The sequence below is a fragment of the Lissotriton vulgaris genome, unplaced genomic scaffold, assembly GCF_964263255.1.
Source record: "Lissotriton vulgaris unplaced genomic scaffold, aLisVul1.2 SCAFFOLD_291, whole genome shotgun sequence".
In the NCBI taxonomy this organism is placed as follows: Eukaryota; Metazoa; Chordata; class Amphibia; order Caudata; family Salamandridae; genus Lissotriton; species Lissotriton vulgaris.
The window spans coordinates 1,687,241-1,694,887 of NW_028248508.1; positions in this window are offsets into that span (position 1 = coordinate 1,687,241).

Here is a 7,647-nt window from a genome sequence, read left to right on the forward strand (position 1 = left end):
ATTTCACAAATTGAGTAGTATTTTTTGTTGCCATGTCATATACCTAAAGAAATAATTTTATTAGAGAAAAATAAAGAACAGTTTAATTCTGTTTTTCTCCTTGTCTCTATGATATTAAGGCCCGCTGCGGCTGCAAATCAATGATTTGAAATTTGAATTGTAAACAAATCCTATTAGGACATATTTGTATTTTGTTACAATATATACCCAGTCCTCATGGGAATATTGGGTGGCTCTGTTTTGGATTAACATGATGTAACTAGGCCTGTCGCACAGATCTCAGCTGGGCCGAGGTGCAGGCTCCAGGTCCCCGGTTTCGACCTCACCCAGAGCCCGGCTGGGCCACGTTCCAAGCATGTCTCGGGGCAGGCCGCACTCAACAGGCCTCAGTCATGCCCCACTGCTCTGTCAAGCTTTGCATCTCGCGGATCTTTGTTGGGGGCCCTGGGTCAATATCCCCGAGCCTGCCGATATGCTCCCCTTTCAATGCCAATCATTGGTCCTGGGTGGCGCTGGAGTCTCACTGCCCCACTCACCATCTGCCGTTCACTATGGGTCAATCCGCGCTGCACAGGCCACAACAGCGCCTCCTCACTCCACCGGGCGTTGCTCTTCTGGGATCTCTGCCGGGGGTCCCCGGCCGTCCCCACTCAGGGCCTTCCTGCCCCTCCCCATGCTGTTGTGATGTATCTGGGAAGTCACTGAAGTCTTGCTTGATCAGTCTTGCGTGATCAGAAGTCAAACATAATGTTTGACTTCTGATCACGCAAGGAGCAATTTCCAGCTACTGTGCCACTTATTTTATTTTAAAAACGCCGAATTTTAAAAGTGCTCTAATTTTCATACTGTTTGCATACAGCATACCTGGCATACTTGGCACTCACTTGCCACTATTTTCGCTCTGTTCCTGACATTCCCAGCCGATTTTAGGGCTGTAGATCGAGGGCTAGTGACAACAGCATTTACGGCGGCCATCTTGAGTGAGGGGGCGAGAGTGGTGAGAGCGCTCTAGTGTCCGGTATTTAAAGAAACGGTCTATATCCGCGCTAGCGGTCGCGTTTGCGGAAGCGCCTCCTCAGCGCCGGAGTCACGCCAGAGTCAGCCCGTCTGTGCCCGTCCGCGCCTCGGGCGTGCCTCAGGGCTATGGCACCACCATATGGTTCAGTCCCCAACCTACCACAGGTACCTATAGCCGATGTAGCAATACATTCAATAGAATCCCCCTACATCAAATATACGTCTGTCGATTTGAAGGCTCTACAACCAGCAATAAAACCCTCCTGCAGGTTGTTAAAATTGGGGTGGGAGAAGGATTCCTGTCAAACCTGTCAATTACATATTGACCCTGTAGGGATCAAATCCACGCTGTCTGATTCCCTCAAGAACTCCTCAAAATCAAAGACAAAATCCTTTTCCTTTATTAGCCTCAACTGTCGCTCTTTACCAATGCATAAACTAGAAATTTTTAACCTACTCTTAGATGAAGCACCCGACGCATTGTTTATTACTGAAACCTGGCTCAAAGAAAGTTCGGGTCCAGACATAGCTATGGCACTTCCGGACTCCTACGCTATCACCAGACTTGACAGGGAAAAGATACCTGGCGGAGGAATTGCCATCATCTTCAAAAAGATTTTTAATTGCGAATTTAAACCTCTTTTATGTGATGGCTGCCAAGCGGCGACATTTAAACTTACGCTAGCCCCTTATTTCACTTTAGCCGGAGTCCTTGTGTATCGGCCTCCGGGGGCAGCATCCAAATGGGTGACAAATATGTCTGCACATATCGGACCGTTAGCCATGAGAACTGCCAATTTCACAATCTTAGGCGACATAAACTTGCATCTAGAGGATGAGGAATGCTCTTTAGCTAAAGACTTCATAAATGACTTAGCAGCTCTCAATCTAACCTTAAAGAACTCAGGGCCTACACATCGTGCTGGACACCTGCTAGATCCCATCTTTTCCAATCTTAACAATATTGTGGTGCATTCTGCCCAGCCTCTGCCCTGGTCCGACCACTATTTGGTTAAATTTGCCCTTCAGGTCGACCCAATAAATAAAGATAATACGCCCCTACCCACCCAGTTTATAAGAAAGTGGAAACAACTTGACATTGACAGTCTCAATACCCTCCTGGAAGAACATAGGCCTTGCACTAAGACCACTGTTCAACAGCTTTCCTCCACAGTACAAAACTGGCTTCTTGCAGCCATTGACTCCACCCTGCCCAAAACAAAGCTTAAACCCAACACCCACCGCTCTCCTGCACCCTGGTTCAACGATATCTTACAAAATGAAAAAACTAGATGTAAAAATCTTGAACGTCAATGGAGGAGGAGTTACTCACCTGTAATCAAGGAAAAATACAAAATTCAGTTAATAGCGTATCAAAAGCAGTGTAGCAAGGCTAAAGCAGAATTCATCTGCACAAAAATCACAAATGCCTTAGACCACTCCAAAACACTTTTTAAACTAGTAAAAGAGCTGGCTGGCTCTAATACGTCTCAACTCCCACCTGAACTTAATAAAACTCAATGTGACCTACTAGCTGCCTTCTTCATCAATAAAGTCGACCAAATTCACCAAGACATTAATCAAGCTTCTAATAAATATAAGTTAACCACTGAAGCTACCCCAAACTGTGCATCACCTACCTCGGGTAATGCTCCAGGCATTCCGGATTGCTCTACTCCGGTTAATGCATCTTCTGTCACACTTGATAGTTGGCCCTTGCTGAACCCTGATATGGTTCAAAGGCTGCTAAAAACTATTAAATCTGGCTCACCTAAAGACCCATTGCCATGCTCAGTCTTAAAGCAACTTAACAGCAACGTCTTGGTTACCATCACTGATCTTCTCAATGCTTCGTTACTGGAACAATTTGTACCCAGTGAATGGAAGCATGCAATGATTCATCCGCTCTTGAAGAAAGCTGGAGCAGACCCCAATTTGCCAGCTAACTTCCGCCCAATATCCTTGCTGCCCACCTTTGCAAAAATATTGGAGAAACATGTCCATCGTTGCCTCACTGATTTCATTACCACTCATGACCTATTACCATCCCACCAGTCGGGATTTCGTGCAGGCTTTTCCACAGAAACTACCTTGCTGGGGGTAACCGAAAATATCCGCCGCATGGTGGACAAGGGCGAAACAGTGGCACTTGTGCTGCTCGACCTCAGCGCGGCATTCGACACCGTGTCGCATGCGGTCCTCGCCCAAACACTCCACTCCATGGGCATCCGTGGGGCAGCTCTCAACTGGATTAGATCATTATTGGAAAACCGCACGTTCCAGGTCTTCTCACAAACTGCCTGCTCCGATACCATGACATTCAAACACGGAGTTCCACAGGGCTCTATTCTTAGCCCGTTGCTTTTCAACGTGTATATGAGCCCCCTGGCCAAAATAGTGGAGGAAACAGGGCTTTTAATGTTTTCCTACGCTGATGATTCCCAGCTGCTTTTTTCTTTATCAGCTGCAGATTCTGATAATTCCTCCACCCTACAACTCGGACTCTGTAAAATCGCCGACTGGATGCAAAAAAACTTCCTAAAACTTAACGGCGAAAAAACCGAGTTAATCGTGTTGGGCAAAAATAAAGAACTTTGGGGACCCCAACATTGGCCAACTGAAATGGGCACCCCCCCTACCCCGGTTACTCATGCTCGCAACCTGGGCGTCATTATTGACGACTCACTCAGTTTACATCAGCAAGCGGTAAAGAGTTCAGCCACCTGCTTTGCCATATTAAAATGGCTAAAAAAGATCTGTTGGATGCTGCCTGAAAACACCAAGAAAACAGTTGTCAATGCCCTAATAACATCTAGGCTAGATTATGGCAACGTTTTGTACCTGGGGGCGAACAAAGCTACTGTCCGCAGGTTGCAATCAGTGCAAAATGCAGCAGCCAGACTTCTCTGTTAAATTCCCATCTCTACTCCAACCACTAAATACATCAGGAAGTTACACTGGCTAAAAATTGAAAACCGAGTTAAATTCAAATCTCTATGTTTTATGCACAGGATTTCCACCAACACCGCTCCTAAATATCTGCAAAACCTGGTGCGCCCCTACCGTCCTTCCAGATCTCTTCGGTCTTCCACGGCAAATCATTTTGAAATTCCAAGGACCAGGCTGTCACGCATGGGTGGCAAGTCCTTCTCATTCCTAGGACCTTCGCTCTGGAATTCAATGCCACATACATTGCGGTCTGAGTCGAATTACATCACATTCAGAAAAGCCTTAAAAACATGGCTCTTTAACATCTAGTTTCTGTAACCGCATTGCTATTGGGATCTGCCGCGCCGGGAAACCCTTTGTTGGGTAGCTGTGCGCATTACAAATGTAAACAAATAAAAATAAATAAATAAATTGCTCCCTCTTCACCGCTCTGCCAGTTTGATGCAGGCCAGGCCGCTCTCCATGGTCGCGCCCAGCAGCTTCGCCAGGCGTTACTTCCAAAGGCTTGTGTTTCACGGGCAGGTCAGGCGGTGTTTTCGTTAACCGACTTTGATATGTGAGCTCTGGGGGTCACTTGAGGAGAGCTGATGGGCACCAATAGTGAGCTTTGAAAGGCATCGGGACGGAGCAGTCAAGAAACACGTGCTAACCCGCCACCATCTTGGCCATCCCTGTGACCCTGCCTTTCAACAAAGGAAAAGGGGGTCTCACCAGTTGATTAATGTGACATGAACCGATACTCACTTACCTTCTTGCTCATGGCTAACTCCCGCTTCTCACCAGAGGCAACAGCTAGTTGTAATGTTTCTTTAAGAACTCAAACCTTTTCACCACACCATTACTTTGTGGATGATATAGTGCCGCTTTTTAGGTCTCGCCTTAGCGAAAGCGCACAAAAGCGCGCTCTAGCTTGCGAGGACTATAGCTGCCGGCTCAGCCGACAACGAGGCGAGACAGGAGCTGGCACCGCGCGCAGCGCGGTCTATGGTAGCGTCGGATTACCACACGCGCCTTCGGATTGGGTCACGCGCGTGAGCTTTTAATGTAGACAGCTCACGCGCGCGACCCAATCCCAAGGCGCACGTCTGAATCTGCCTCGCCCCACCCCACCCCTCTCCGGACCCTGTAGGCTCAGGACTGCGCCCGTTGTCTTCGGTATGTGTTGCGCGGTCCCATTTTGTTCAATAGAAGCGCATCAGAGTTTTTCAAAGATCAGACGGCGCACACGGGACACCTAAAAGATGCTTTCACACATGGAGAGCATGCCGTTTCACGCGGCCTCTGCATACGTGTCATCCGTCCTCCCTTTGACTGGTTTGTGGCAAGGACCCTGCAAATTGCTGCGTTGTTTGCGTTTGCATATCGCCACGCTCTAAGGCCCCGCTTGCTATAGCAGGATTTGCCCCATTGGTGACCAGATGGTTTGTTTTGTGGCGTTAAGCAATGGCGTACCAAATGCCTTTTCTAGCCCCATGCAGGCATTGCAATGCAATAGGTCTTACCATTTTTTTTTCATTACTTATTTTATCGAAAGAAAATCATAGCCGCATACGTTTCAACTGAAAACATAGGAGGGAGGGTTATCCCAGCCCGAGAGTTTCCTCTCCAACTGATGTCAGGCAGGCCAACAGCAAACTGAAGACATTATGCAGGTCACGGCGTGAGACCGCCCCCACAGTCTGGCATAGGATACAGGCTGCAGCCCACAGGTTTGAGCAGTATGCCTCTTGACCGGTAAACACGTGTGCTACTTCTGTGTTTACTTATATGATGTCACATGGTACGGGGTGTGCAGTCAGTTCGTAGACCTGGTAAATGGGGCAGAGTGAGGGACGGCTACATTTTGCTCACCCTGTCCTGATGCAGATCAGCTAGTATTAGCTTATTTCAACAATAGTGATCCGTATATTGTGGGGTTGGGGGCATGCATTTGATCCCGCCTTGTTCAGTGAAAGGGGCGCACAGCATGGATTTTACTTCCTGGCCTGGCAGGGGTGGAGGCGGAGGGTGTAGGTGTACTCCATTCATTCCTTGCTTGGGGTTTCTTTTGATTACACTCACTTGATTCTGGCTCGCCGTTCCGGGAAGGGGCTAGGGTTCTGCCTGTATGTATTTCCTATTTCTGGGTGCTAGAGCACACTTTCTGCCGATTCCTACAGGTTTCGCTCTGCTTTGACTCTTACCTCGAGTCGGCTCTGTATTATTGACACCTCTGTTCTTTGCGGACATCGCTTTTCCCTAGTTTCTCCTAATTACCTCTTTCCTGTGAGGGGTCTCACTCAGCCAGAAGTCGTTTTGCCGGAGGACAATGACGTGTTGATTACCCCTTTGTTGTTCGGAGTGGGGGACGGTGAAAGCTACGATTTCATTCATTTCTCTTTGAGTAAATTGTGTGAAGTTGTGAAACCCCTTTCCATCTTTAATTCACCTCCTCCACCATATCTTGATTATTCTACCATCCACCTTGATTTTCTTCTCTACTCCGAAAGGGCAGTTGACAATTACGAACCCCAATGCAATGTTAAGGGCAACATAAATAAGCACATCACAATTAGCGCTGGCGTGTCACTGCCCTCCTCCCGGTACTCTGGTAGAGAGATGGACCTACCCCGAATCGCCACTGTCGTGTTGGAAGGGTTGGATTCATCTCACAGTTTTTTTCTTTCGCATTGTTACTTCATAAGTAACGTTCCTGGGTGAGATAACGTTAACTATTGCTGCACAACGAAATCTACAGCACAACTTTCAAAGAGTCTAGCCGAAAAGCTGCATGTTTACATGCCAATTTCTGAAGGGAACTTGTGATGAGGGCCAATTGGAAAAATGCAACACGGAACAACCAAATTATGCTGCAGGGTTGACTAAATTTTGCAGCAAGAAAAGGCAAATTATGCACTCAGCGCCACCACAGCATCACTCAGCACTACCGCAGCATCACTCAGCACCACCACAGCACCATTCAGCACCACCACAGCACCACTCAGCACCACCACAGCATCACTCAGCACCACCACAGCATCACTCAGCACCACCACAGCATCACTCAGCACCACCACAGCATCACTCAGCACCACCACAACATCACTCAGCACCACCACAGCATCACTCAACACCACAACATCACTCAAGGTTGAACTCCTCGATAATGCCCTGCATAGAGTGGAATTGATCTCAAGAGAGAAATTGTTTGAGAAAAAAACAAAACCCAACCAAGATCAGGGCAGATTTAGACTAATAACCACATTCTCCCAGGATGCGGGCTGGCTTAGATCAGTCATGAAGAAACATTGGCATGTCCTAAAGACAGATCATATCATTGGCACTGATGTACCTCCCATTCCACAGATAACGTTTAGAAAAGCGAGATCTATTCAAGATCAACTGGTACACAGTCATCTCGACCCTATAGTGAACACGAAAGGTACTTTACAGGAAGCAAGGGTTTTTTTTCCCCGTGGGAAATATAAAGCGTGTGCTTTCAGTAGGAGAACCTTAACTTATCAGGTGAATGGACTCGAAATTCCTGTCTTGTCATACCAATTTCGCAGTATATTGTTTGAGATGTCCTTGCAAATTAAATTATGTGGGCAGCACCATAAACCCTGTAAAATTGAGGATACTTTAACATATGGGGGCGATAGCTAAGAACGATTTCTCTTATCCTGTCGCCAGACGTTTTGC